Genomic DNA, 13,500 nt, shown 5'->3' on the forward strand with positions numbered 1-13,500 from the left:
CGCCGTCTGCTTAATTTAATACTAGAGTCTGAGTGGGGAGGGGCAGACGGCAGCCCCAACGCGTGGCAATTGAGGAAGCTCCGTGCAAGTTATTCACGGGGTCAGTAATTCCTCTTCTTACATAGAGAGAGCTGCACGTACAGGAGGCTTCAGCTTCTCAGCTCCAGCTGCCCCTATTTCCTCCCCTGATGCCCCTCTTTTCTCCCCTGATGCCCCTCTTTTCTAGGAGGTCAGAATGTTTGCTGGGTATGAGGGTATCGCAGGGGTCTACAGCCCTAAAAGCCCCGATAATGTGTATAGAAACAGCAGGAAACGGCTTTATAAATTAGATAAATTACTTTATCAATTGCCGGCAATAAGGCAGAAATTTATGGTAAACCCCACCCCTAACCACGCCTCTAACCACACCCCCAACACAAAAGTGTCCCTTGGTGGCAGGAAAGGCCTTCTTTAGTCCCGTTTGCTGTCATGCAGTAAGATTAAGTCATGATATGTTGATCTAGCAGATTAAAAAAACAAATGCCCCCCCCCAAATGTTTATGAATCCAGAAGAGTCCAACTCCCATTATCCAAATCCATGTAGAAAGCAATGCTTGATTCATTCTCTGCGAAGTGAAGGTGGGGAGCCTTTTTTTTTTTAGACAAATGTCACTTTTTTTAGACACAGAGCATTCTGTAAAGAGCAGATTCCCTAACGATGCCGTACCTGTCAAACCGGTATTCCTGGGCTGTTAGATGTTTGGAGACCATATCTGTTTTGGTTACTTTCCGACACTCACCCCCATCATCCTGGGCCTTCAGAATAAAAGATATGCAACCCCCCCCCCTTTCCCAGTAACTAACATATGCACAGAAACACGTATTTTCACATACACCTCACATAAACACACACATGCCTATCACGCTAACACACTCCTGCTAACATAAACACTCGTGTACACACATTCACGCTAACACCTACTTACTCATGCTCAACACACACTAACACTAAGATGCATAGGCTGGGAATTTTTCTGGTCAGATCACAGCAGACGCTCTTAGGAAGTTGAAAAGTTTGGCTTTTCAGCGAGGGACATAAAGATTTACGAGTCATAAAAAAATGTAAAAAAAGGAGAAAAATGGTCAAAAGAAAGTGCGTGGGGAGACGCTTGTAAAATGACATCATCTTCTCACCTTGTTATCTACGGAAGGAACCTGCGCTGGGACCCGAGGTCCGAATAAGGAGGGGGTAGGCAGAGGACACACGGCTGTAAAACGCGCCGGGGTTATAGATTGTGTTTGGAACCAAAGAAAGTAAACAATTTGGCTTACGAGGAACAATGACTCAACGAGGTGAAAAGGGACAAAGGCCACGGAATGAACACGAGTCAGAGATCTGAGGTTGAGGGCTTATCAGATACAGAAACAGGTATGATGCTAAAGAGAGGGTAGTAGATACGTGGAACGGGTCTCCCAGCAGAAGTGGTAGAGCCATGAGGCTCCTAAGTCTAAGACCAAGGACTGATGACCTGCCGACGGGGTAAGAGGGTGTGAAAAGGATGTTGTAGGACAAAAAAAATAAAGATGGCCGGCCATTGATTTTCGGAAATGAAAGAAACATTGTTACGACTTCTTCGATCCATCGATGCGGGATTTAGTGATCCTGGGTATTGGAATCATGGGCTGTTTTTTTTTATTTATTATTATTATTAGGGCGGCTGTAAGTAGCGCTTTGGTTTTCCATCCGATATATTCCTCATCCCTTGCTTTGGCACTCGGAGGGTTAAATACTCAGAAGAGAGAAGCGAAAAAGATTCTGTCTTTGGGTCAAAAATATTAAGGAACGGAATAATTCGAAGAAGTTTCAGAATAACGAGAAATGGCCGAGGCTCCTGCTTCCTGTTACTCTTTAATCTGAAAGTAGAACAATACGGAGAATCTCATGCAGCCCGGCCCTAAATTGCAACAAAATATCGAACATTTTGTAACATTTTATGAGGACTAAAGACTTTTTGCCATCATATATCTAAAATCGATCAGCGTGTCTTAGTTGTGCACCATTGGCAAATGTTCTCAATGACTCCACGGTCAGGTTGTCATAGAAACAGAAGGAAGCCCACGGATGTTGGTCTTGTTTCTTAAGCATTTTGGCTACATTCCTGATCTTCGTTGGCTCCTTCGATGCTCTGGGGTCTTTTCTGGTGGCACGTGTCTACGTGACCGTTGGCCAATCCATCAAATGGACTTGGAAAATACATTATTTGGTTGGTTTTGATCTTTCGCTCCTCGGAAAGAGGAACCATTGATGCAAAGTTTAGCTCAGGTCGAGCAACATTGACCTTGACCGAGCTGGTGGGCTTCCTCCGCGTCAGGATAGTTGTCCATCTCTGCCCTTAATTCAATTGCAGATGAATTCAGTAAATGTCTGTAGATAACCCCAAGAACAGCCGATGAGGTGGACTTGGCTGGAGCCCTGTTGACCTCAGTCATGTCCCCAAAATCCCCCATCTTTACTGAGATGGTTGCTATGGTGACCTTTGTGACACATTTAGAAGAAGAATAATGGATTTTATTTACCCCGTTTAATTTATAAAGCCGTTTCCTGCTGTTTCTATACACATTATCTGGGCTTTTAGGGCTGTAGAACCCTGCGATACCCTCATACCCCGCAAACATTCTGACCTCCTAGAATAAAGGGGCATCAGGGGAGGAAAGAGGGGCATCAGGGGAGGAGAGAGGGGACATCAAGGGAGGAAAGAGGGACATCAGGGGTTTGAGGCTCAAGAGAAGGAGTGTTCCTTCTAAACATGGACATTTGAGAGCGAAGGAATGATTATAGCGAATGAATACAATTAAAGTGAGTGGAACGCCTAGACTTTTGCCACCAATGAGTTGATCTCATGGAGTTGATACTGAGTAACACTTGAGTTAATGAGTCCCTCACATGGAAAGCTGAAGACGTGAGTCAATGTAATAAAATACGGGAACAGGACGTGCCAAGTGAGGTTCCATACCCAACGTCTCTCAGTCCGATGTTCTTAAGTAACAGAATGTTGTGTTTCTCCAAGCTGCCGAGTAACAGTTAGCGTCCTACCTCCGATCCGGCAACCGGAGACTGTTGTGGGGTCTAGGATCGGGTTACAGAGATTAAAAACCCTGAAAAGCTAAAACTGACCTGCATTCAACTAAAGGTTAAGCCGTTCAGATATTTGAAATAAAAGACGGGGAAATTAATAACGTTTTATCGATATGATTCCAACCGGTTCCGGGTTCATGGTGGAGCGAAGAAAAAAAAAACCCAGAATAAAATTAACCAAATTGTAAAAACAAATGTGCAAAAAATAGAATTTCCCAACCATCATTTTTTTTAATAAATGCTATAAAATATTATGAGTAGACTCGTGAACATTTCGTATGTTTGGGCTTTTTTTATTGTCAGACAAATTCAGTTTTCTGTTGGTTAGAAATATCTGTAATTGATTAGTCCAACAGCCCATTAAATGATTTTATATGTATGCAGTAGAGAGCCAGTAGGAGGATTACCTGTGTGTATTTACCTGCCCTACCCGGATAGATTACCTGTGTGCGTTTACCTGCCCTACCCAGGTGGGTTACCTGTGTGTGTTTACCTGCCCTACCCATGTGGGTTACTTTGGTGTGCTTACCTGCCTCATCTTGGTGGGTTACCTGCTTGCATTTACCTGCCCTACTTGGGTGTGTGGCTTACCTGTGTGCATTTACCTGCCATACCTTGGTGGGTTACCTGTGTGCATTTACCTGCCGTACCTGGGTAGTTGAGTTACCTGTCTGCATTTACTTGCCCTACCTTGGTGGGGGGATTGCCTGTGTCCACCTACCTGTCCTACCTGGGTGGGAGGGTGTGAGTTTACCTGCCTTACCTGGACAGGTTGGTTACCTGTCTGCATTTACCTATTCTATCTGGGGGGTTACCTGTCTGCATTTACCTGTCTGGGGGTAAGAGGGTTGCCTGTGTATGTTTACCTGACCTACCTGGATGGGTGGGTTACCTGTCTGCATTTACCTGTGCTACCTGGGGGTGGGTTACCTGTCTGCATTTACATGCCCTACCTGGGTAGGTGTGTCTGTAGCATCAACACAGCTCAAAGCAAAGCGTTTTTCTTCACAGTATTCCGATGAACTGGTTTCGCTCGGTACGTACATTTTGTCTTTTTTTCTCCTAAACATCTATTATATTTCCAAATTCTTGATGAATAATTTTTTTAATCAAACTAAGAAAACTTTAACACTTTAATAGAGATACATATCGTTTCCCGAGATAATGCAATAGTTACCCCTCCTCATTTACACCTTGATGTATTAGAACCCCCTTAATTCTGTTACCTTGAAAATACCGGGATCCAGTCCGGAAAAAAACTCTGTTTTATTTCTCAATCAGACATGTAATTATTACGCATCGAAATGGACTGCGATGATTAAAATGGGTAAACGGCACTAATTACCAGTAAAAACCAGTTTAAAATGCACCTAAAACTTCTTCATGTTCATTGAGATCAAGCCGTTTTTGGGGTTTTTTTAAAGAAAATTGCTGAAAAGGAAGAAGTTAAACCTTGTTAATTGACCTGGGGGGAATATTCTAACTTTCTTTAACCCCCTGTGTACCAGAATGCTCTAATCAGAAACCCTTTGTAATTTAAATGAATTAAGCTATTTTTAGTTTTTTTAATATTTGAAAGTCTTGGATTTTTTGCTAAATCAGACAACATATTATATTTGCAGATATAGTTCCCCAGACCTTGCGTGTTTAAATCCCCTCACTGTATTACCCTCTACCACTTCTGCTGGAGGCTGTTCCACTTATCCACTACCCTTTCAGTAAAGGAAAACGTTCTTTTATTATTCTATTTTTCTATTTATTATTCTTAGGGTATCAAAATCTGGAGCTGACGTTCCTATATACACTGTTTACAGCTGATGCTTTACTTCCTATTACATCACAGTTAAAAATCACTGCTTCTGCACAGGTGACTAAAAGGGACAGTTTGATGTCCCTGACAACCTTACTCAAGACAAATGCATATTGGAGAACATTAATAAACAAACACTTCAGTAGAAGCTGCAGCTGCCCTTCTCCAGCATGCTCACACGATTCTGGCCACTGATTGGCTACCTGAAAGAGCCAATCAGTGTCAGGAAAGTGTCCCCATTGAAATCAATGTGCAAAGGGGGTCTCGATCGACCCCTTGGAGTGTTTGCTCATCCCAGGGTGGAAACTAAGCTTATTAACTATGGCCCCGTGATGGGGGAGTGTGATTGTTTTTAAACATTGATCCCCATTCTTATGTTCTTCCTGTATTTAAGGGTTAATTTTATTGCCCCCCCCCCCCCATCCAATACAGAAGATTTTCCCAGGAATTCTTTGGATCGGAGTTTTTGTATCGAAGCATCTAGGCTTCCAACATAAAACATGCACGTTCGCGCTTGTCTCGTGTTAAATATTTGCTGCGGGGCTGAGATACGATCGCATTCGTTAATAATATTCATGTATAATCGAGGGGATGATCTTAATCCGCTTTAATTAAACTCCAATCTATAATAGAATCTAGAATTAGAGAGTGGGGAGTTTTTATGGAATGTAAACAAGTTTTAATTTGCTGAGTGGGTGGTAGATAGGTGGAACAGCCTCCCAGCAGAAGTGGTAGAGGGTAATTAAACATTAAGGTTTGAGTCTTTACAGCAGGAGAAACGGGCGACTAGACGGGGGCCGAATGGGGCCGATCTTCAGTATCCAGTTCCCGCGTCACTATGCCCGCTCTCTAGATTGTAAGCTCTATGGATCGAGGGAACGACTCGTTGGGGGTCCCCGGTGGAGCTTTAAGGATTCTTTTTGTTTTTTGTGAGTTTACGGGTAGGATAAAGGTAACTGTTGGTCAATCAGGTGAAATATTTGAGTGACGGCGACCAAACCAGTTCAGTTGGTTTTAAAGTGAAAAGATCTAGAAGTCACGGTTCAGGCGATACAGACAACGGGACAGAGGGGGTTTAAAAAAATAAATCAAAAATCTTAACTTCTACTGCCAAACATTCTATGACATGAAACGTTTTTAGACTATTGTAAGAAATAACTAAAAATAAGGGGTTTTTTTTCGAAAGCGTCTCGTGCCAGAAGCTCTAGAACCCCACGGCACCCACCAACATTCTTGAACCATTGTTCCAAAAATAAGTGAAAACTGTATCTTCTAACTACGAACGGAGATTGGGTCGTATGGGTTCCACGGACGTTCATGGACAATCGGTTCCATTGGTCCAAACGGACACCGAGGAGATGAGATGCTTCCCAAATATTAAGTCCTGGCTGTCTCTTAATCAGGTCTTCTTGGAGAAGACATCATGGTTGATATCCCTGCTTGAATGCAGGTGACTCGAATAAGTGTAACTTTAAATAACGACAAGTCGAGTTTTCCATCAGGTATTAGAACCATTTGGGTAAGACATTTGCCGAGTCGCTACATAGTCTTCATTGCTTTCACAATCGGTTCCATTGGTCCAAACGGACACCGAGGAGATGAGATGCTTCCCAAATATTAAGTCCTGGCTGTCTCTTAATCAGGTCTTCTTGGAGAAGACATCTTGGAACCTCATGGAATTGGCATTAAAGATAAACCTGACTTAATTATCGGTTTTCAACAATAAAGAGCTGGGATCGTAGAACGTGGTGAAGGTGGCTCTAGGTGGAGAAACCCTGAAGATCTGCCCAACTTCAAGTGACCCTCATCTGGGTTCCCAAGAACCGTCTGCTGCTTTTCAGCCTTAAAAATGCTTTTTCTGATTTTTCTTTCTTTCCCTGCGGTTGGAGATCGCTGCCAGGGACTCGTTGGTCCGTCTTGCCCTGCTATGGAATATTCTGTTTGTGGTTACATTGTATCAGAGAACAAAGGCAAAAGTCAAACAGAAATTGGAATTAGAAATTAATTAGCAATTAATCATAAAAAAAAAAAACCTTGGCCAACACCAGCAAGAATCAAAGGGCAGGCGGAGGAACTTAGACAACGTACCTGGCCAGGATCCTATCGCTCTGCGGGACATTAGGAAACAGTCTTAATTTAACTGGACCCAGCATCATAGTTGACACGTGTGTGAGTGTGTGTTAGCGCGTGTGTTAGCGCGTGTGTTAGCGTGTGTGTGATATTTGCAGTTGTAATAATCCAAACACATATCCAAGTGTTACCGATACATTGTAACAGTTTGTGACAACAAAGAAGAGCCTTATATACATTACTAAGTTATTTTACACGGGGAGGTTGGTCCAGGTATCCACTACCCTTCCTGAAAGAACTTTACCTTATTATAAATGCTTTCCTCCTCCCTTTTGTAGTCCCTGTAACTATTAATTACAAGTGGGATGATAACGCACTGCTTGTACCTTTTGGAGCTTAAATGGTTAAACGAGTTCAAACGTGCCGTTGCTTGCCTTGACTCCGCGCTCCTTCCCAATGCTCTGGGCCATGATAATGAACCGGCAGGATGGGGCTGATCGCGAGACCGGCTGCTGCCAAGGGCACTAGGACAAAATATCTGCCCCCTCTAGCTGTTATTGGGAAGAAGTAACCATCATCCTCGTTTGGACTGAAGGACCCTCGAGGTGATGGGTGATGCTTTACTGGGGCCGGTGGCTTTTATACCTGAAAGTCTTTCTGCAGCCGACAGAAGATCGCATTCTGTTGTCCATCTGCCATGTTCGAGTTATTTATTAACGAGTTATGTTTTGAATACGGCCCCTTACGAGCCAATGGGTTCCATAGAAGGGGCCAAATGATACATTGTGAGCTTTGTTTTCTCCTGGTCACACCACTGACCACACTGTGTGTCCATAATCTGACCACTAAGTCATGTTCCCTTCTGATTGTTTCCAGGTGAGACAAACTAGAAGACCCAATGGTTCACAGCTGTCAGTGTGCCTGTATCCATCAACCTCACCCCAAGATGGACCATTGGATTAGGAAGAATCCGGAGCCTTCCGAGACGCCCAGGTCGAGAAAGGTCCCCGAAGAATCAGACCTGTGCCCCTCCGTCAGTCTGGCTGCTCTACTGGTCCTTATTTTCATCCTCGTCGTCTTCGTGCTCCTCCCGGCAGGTGGTGGGCGCACCAAAGCCATGCCTTTGGGACACGTCGGGGGAAGGCTGGTCCGCCTACACCCGCTTTTCTTAAGTCAGTCGCTGGCTACTCGGTGGGCTTTGGAAAGCAGTTTAAGGCCAGATAGGGATGGACTGATCATGGTGGCAGCGGTGGCAAAGAATGATGCCACCCAGACTCTTATCTGCTTCTGCTCTAATGTCATTTCCCTTCTGTCCCATCAAAGTGAGACTCAAAACTTGACCAAAAGGCTCCGAGATTACAAGCCTGAGAACTTTTCCTGGGTCGACGGCATCACCAGGTCTTCAGGAAGCCACCGCGTTGCAGTTGTAACTCAACGAGTAGGACAAGCACCTTATGGCATCATCTTGGGTCAGGAGAGCGACTCGATTGGAGGAAGACACCTCTGGGCATTGACCCTTAGCGTTCCATCAGTAAAAAACGAAAGAATCCTGCATGGTGAAGGTTCCGACATTGCTTCCAAGATCCTGAGGCATCTCTACGCGACAAGGTGGAACCCAAAAACATTTAAAGAAGGGTTACTTCCCGAGGATGGTCTCAGAGTTCTCCAGATTATAGGGGATCCTTATCTGGAGAATGGATTTGTGTGCTAAATGCTGTTTTTATATTTTTGTAAAACGTAAGAATTTTTATTTTTTAACCTCTTTGCAATAAAACTATTTTAGGAGATATTTTACATATATATTTTGGGGGGGGAAATGGCAATTTGAGTACTTTATTTTGAAATATATTCTGAATTTTCTGATACATCACAAGGAAGATAATGTCTAATGTTATAAAACCTAGGAAATACAAAATACTTATTATTATCTTTGGTGCCATAAAGGGTTAGGGTTCCCATTATAGTAATTTGCATTCGGTGCTGCAATATGATCTCGGGTCTTTACCTATCTGTATAACGAAAATGCATACAGTTGGGAGACAGAGTTAATAAATAAAAGTAGTTGCATTCCAATTAAAATACGGGCCATGGAGTAATAAATCGACCCTTATGTGGCTTATTGAGTTATTTAGTAATTGCTATTTTAGTGCAAAGTATTAAAAGTGGGAAACTTCTACTGGTTGTTTTACCAAAAAAAGGTAAAGCCTTTAGATTAAGTTAACTTAAAACCTTTTATGGGGCCATCATGGAAAAAAATGTAACATTAGATAAACTTTCAGAACCTCTACAGAAGCTTAAGTTTCTCTTTACAATTTTCCATTACAATATAGAATTTATCCACTAGAGGGCGATATAGCTTCATGCATTTTATATACAGTAGAGCTATCTATATATCTATATATACATGTAATAGATTTAAAAAAACAAACAGGATTTGCTGAAATATATTCAAATACAAAATTCAGATAGGCTTTCTTTTAAAAAAAATTTAGAAATTTTAATGAAATTAAAAAGAAAAAAAATCTAAAATAAGAAAAATAAATGTTAAAATTAAAAAAAAAAAAAAAAGGAAAGGGCAGAAAAGTCATCTTTGCTTCTGGTAGATGATTTAAAAATGAAATCACTACAGGTTTGATAATTTTTTTAACAAATAACCCAAAGCACATATGTGTGAATACTTTAATAGCTGTGTGTTTGGGTGGGGAGGAAGTTAGAACTCTGGGTCATTTAAGAATATGTGATTTTCTAACCCAAAATGGGTTCTTTTTTTGTCGTAATTACTTGTTCTGATGTTTCAAGCAGAAAGAGTCATTCTGGTACGCAGAGCCCTGTCCACTGGGACGCATCAATTATCCTGTCGTGCAACGAATAGACAATATCAAGTATCTTCACTTATTTGTAGGATGAGTAATGCCATTCCTTCTAATTGTTCTGCAGTCCCAGTGACGCTCATGGTGAATGCGCCCTTCTATAGCACCAGAAATAATTTGGACCAGTTATCACTTAAATGTTTACTGGGAGCAGATAATCGTGGATGCTTTCACTTTGTTCCAAAGGAAACAGGGCTATGTGACGAAGAAACCTAAAGGTCAAACGAGCCAAGAAACCACAGGCGTCACCATGCTGTATTAATTTTATGATATTAAGAGGGGCACTTATGCTCTGGGAAGGGGGTAGAGGTATATAGCTGGGCAGGACTTTGTCCTGACTTTGATGTGACTTTGTGCCCTATTATGGGTAGTTGTTTAACTGAGTGGGGCATTTAGAAGAAGAAGAATGGGTTTTATTTAACCTGTTTAGTTTAGAACCCCATCTCCTGCTGTTTCTATACACATTATCGGGGCTTTTAGGGCTGTAGAACGCTGCGATCCCCTCATACCCAGCAAACATTCTGACCTCCTAGAATAGGGGGGCATCAGGGGAGGAGGGGGAAAACAGGGGAGGAAAGGGGGACACGGGGACTTGGGAGAGAGACTAGCCAAGCTCAACAGGGACACTTGGAAGGTGTGATATGTATACTTGATGTTGCCTTTTGCCTACTGATTCCTTTCTGCTTCTAACACTGCAGGACGTTTAAATTTCAGACAGGACTCTGATCTTCAGACTCAGCAGACTGCACGTATGAAACTTTATATCTTCTGTCTGGAGCCTGTAATGTAAATTTACAATCATTGCCCTTGTCAATGTCTCAATTAGGTAATGGAAGGGTGCAGTACCCACACACGGCACTAGAGGGAGTGGAGTATAATCAGCTGCCCTTGGATAAAGGTTTGATTACTATGAGTTTATAAATAAGGCAACAATGTATCACAATGTATCATAATGTATCACAATGTATCTCAATGTATCACAATGTATCATAATGTATCACAATGTATCTCAATGTATCACAATGTATCATAATGTATCACAATGTATCTCAATGTATCACAATGTATCATAATGTATCACAATGTATCATAATGTATCACAATGTATCATAATGTATCACAATGTATCATAATGTATCTCAATGTATCACAATGTATCACAATGTATCATAATGTATCACAATGTATCACATTGCGAGTCTTTTATTTCACCCCGTGGAGATCAAGGAGGGATAATACGTTTTTTTAAAACTTTACTAAGAAAGTAGTAGATAAGGTAGACTGGTAGAAGAATTGGTAGAAGGTAATACAGTGAGGGAATTTAAACGTGCATGGGATAGGTAGTTGGCTCCTGAATGTAAGACGAGACCAACGACCAACAGGGGCAATTTTGGGAGTATATAATAAACAACCTAGCGCAATACTCAATGTTACAATAAGTGCTCGATAACCCTGTATAGTGCGTTAGTTGCTCCACTTTAGGGACAGGGTTCTGGATTTGGATCAAATGCAGGCTGGGGGTCTCGTAAATGGGACACCTGCCCTCCGGAGAAGGGCGTCATCTTGATTAGAGCATTAAAGGTTCTGTCCCAAATGTAAAACTTCAGAGCTGAAACCTCACCCTATCCCCCTCTATTTCTCCTGCCCTTCTCTCTCCTCCTCCAGCCGTCCTACCCTGTCTGCTCCTTTCTCCTTTTCACCTGATCACACTGTCTTGATCCCACCCTGGCCCTATCACTGCTCTTCTCTCCCCCCCCACCCTGACCTTCTCATTGTTATTCGTTTCTCCTGCACCCTGATATCCATCACTGCCCTTCTCTTTTTTTTCCCTTTTTTCCCTTTCTTCGCCCATCTCTCTCTTTTCTTTCCTTTCTCTATTTATCTTTATCACCCACTCGTCAGGAATACTGCGCCGTGATGTCACCTTAAACATGTGATCATCCTCTGATGCTCTATATGAGCAAAACCTTAAAAAAATATATTTAAAAAAAACATAAAAATATATACAAAATATTGGAGCCTTTATGATCAATTTAATTGAGTTTATCACCATTAATTGTTGCGTTTCTCCACTATATACCGCAGAATATCTTAATCTTAATTAACCTTAATCGGTCGTTGGTCTCGTCTTAGATTCAGGAGCCGTATGTCTATCCCATGCATGTTTAACACCCTCACTGTATTACCCTCTACCACCTCTGCTGGGAGGTTGTTCCACTTATCTAACATCTTCTCATTCAGTAAGAACAAACATCTGATACTCCGCTCCTCGTTGGGGAGCTGTGATAACGTTACCAGTATAAACACCAGTCTGATGCTTAGAGCTCCGGACCTCTTCCTAAGGAGGATGGGGGGGGGTACGGCTGTGCCCTGGGGGCTGCTCCCAACCTGCGTCATCTCTTTTGTGCTTCCAGAGACCTGTCTGTTCTCTCTCTCCGTCACCGGCTTGCGGTCTCTTCTTCCTGGCTTCTCCACCCCCCCCCCCCACCGTCATCTCATTTGCTTGCAGCCGCCGGCAGCGTCCGTTTGTCTCGTAATCACTCGTTCAGCGTTTGTCTCCTTGACCTGTTGTGTCCGCTTCTTCAAAGATACATCGTTATTATGTACTGCGCTGCAGAATATGATGGTGCTATATAAATGTATAAAGACTTCTGCGCTGGGGATGTTACCCTTTCTTTGGAAAATTAACCCTTTCGCAAGGTGATACATTATTGTTGTCTTACCCCCCCAATTACGCAAGGGGCAAGGGGGTGGGGTTAGAGACATGGCTGGGGTTTTAATATGCCTTTATGCCCTATTGGTGTAACTGAGTGGGGCATTTAGAAGAAGAATAATGGGGTTTATTTACCCCGTTTAGTTTATAAAGCCGTTTCCTGCTGTTTCTATACACATTATCGGGGCTTTTAGGGCCGTAGAACCCTGCAATCCCCTCATACCCAGCAAACATTCTGACCTCCTAGAAAAGGGGGGCATCGGGGGGGGAGGGGCATCGGGGGGGAGAGGGGCATCAGGGGAGGAAAAAGGGGCATCAAGAAACTGATAGGCACTGAATAACTATCAATAACCAATGTGGGGTTTTTGTTCAGCTCAGAAGAGACATCTCCTCCCCCGCCTCTCACCTGCTACCCCATCCGAGCAGCTGGACAGTGGGTGCCTGGAACACTCTGTAACCACCAATATCCCAGAGACACCCTCTCTCTCTCCCTCTCCCTCTACCCTCTCTCTCTCCCTCTCTCTCTCTCCCTCTCCCTCTACCCTCTCTCTCCCCCTCTCCCTCTCCCTCTCTCTATCTCTCCCTCTCTCTTTCTCCCTCTACCTCTTTCTACCCATCTCTGTCTCTCTCTCTCTTTATCTCTTTCACCCTCTCTCTCTCTCTCTCTCTCTCTCCCCCTCTCCCTCTCTACCTCTCGCTACCTTTCTATCTCTCTCTTTCTCTCTCCCTCTCTCTATCTTTCTCCCTTTCTCTCTCTCTCGTTCTCCCTCTCTCTCTCGTTCTCCCTCTCTCTCTCGTTCTCCATCTATCTCTCTCGCTCTCGCTCTCCGGGCACCTTTCGCCGCGGCTTTACAAAAACACATCGCTTCCTTGACTTAATATGGGCCAATTACGGCTTTTGTGCTGTTAACATCATCATCAC

The sequence above is a fragment of the Sceloporus occidentalis genome, unplaced genomic scaffold, assembly GCF_023333645.1.
Source record: "Sceloporus occidentalis isolate IW3139 unplaced genomic scaffold, rSceOcc1.0.p SCAF_214, whole genome shotgun sequence".
In the NCBI taxonomy this organism is placed as follows: Eukaryota; Metazoa; Chordata; class Lepidosauria; order Squamata; family Phrynosomatidae; genus Sceloporus; species Sceloporus occidentalis.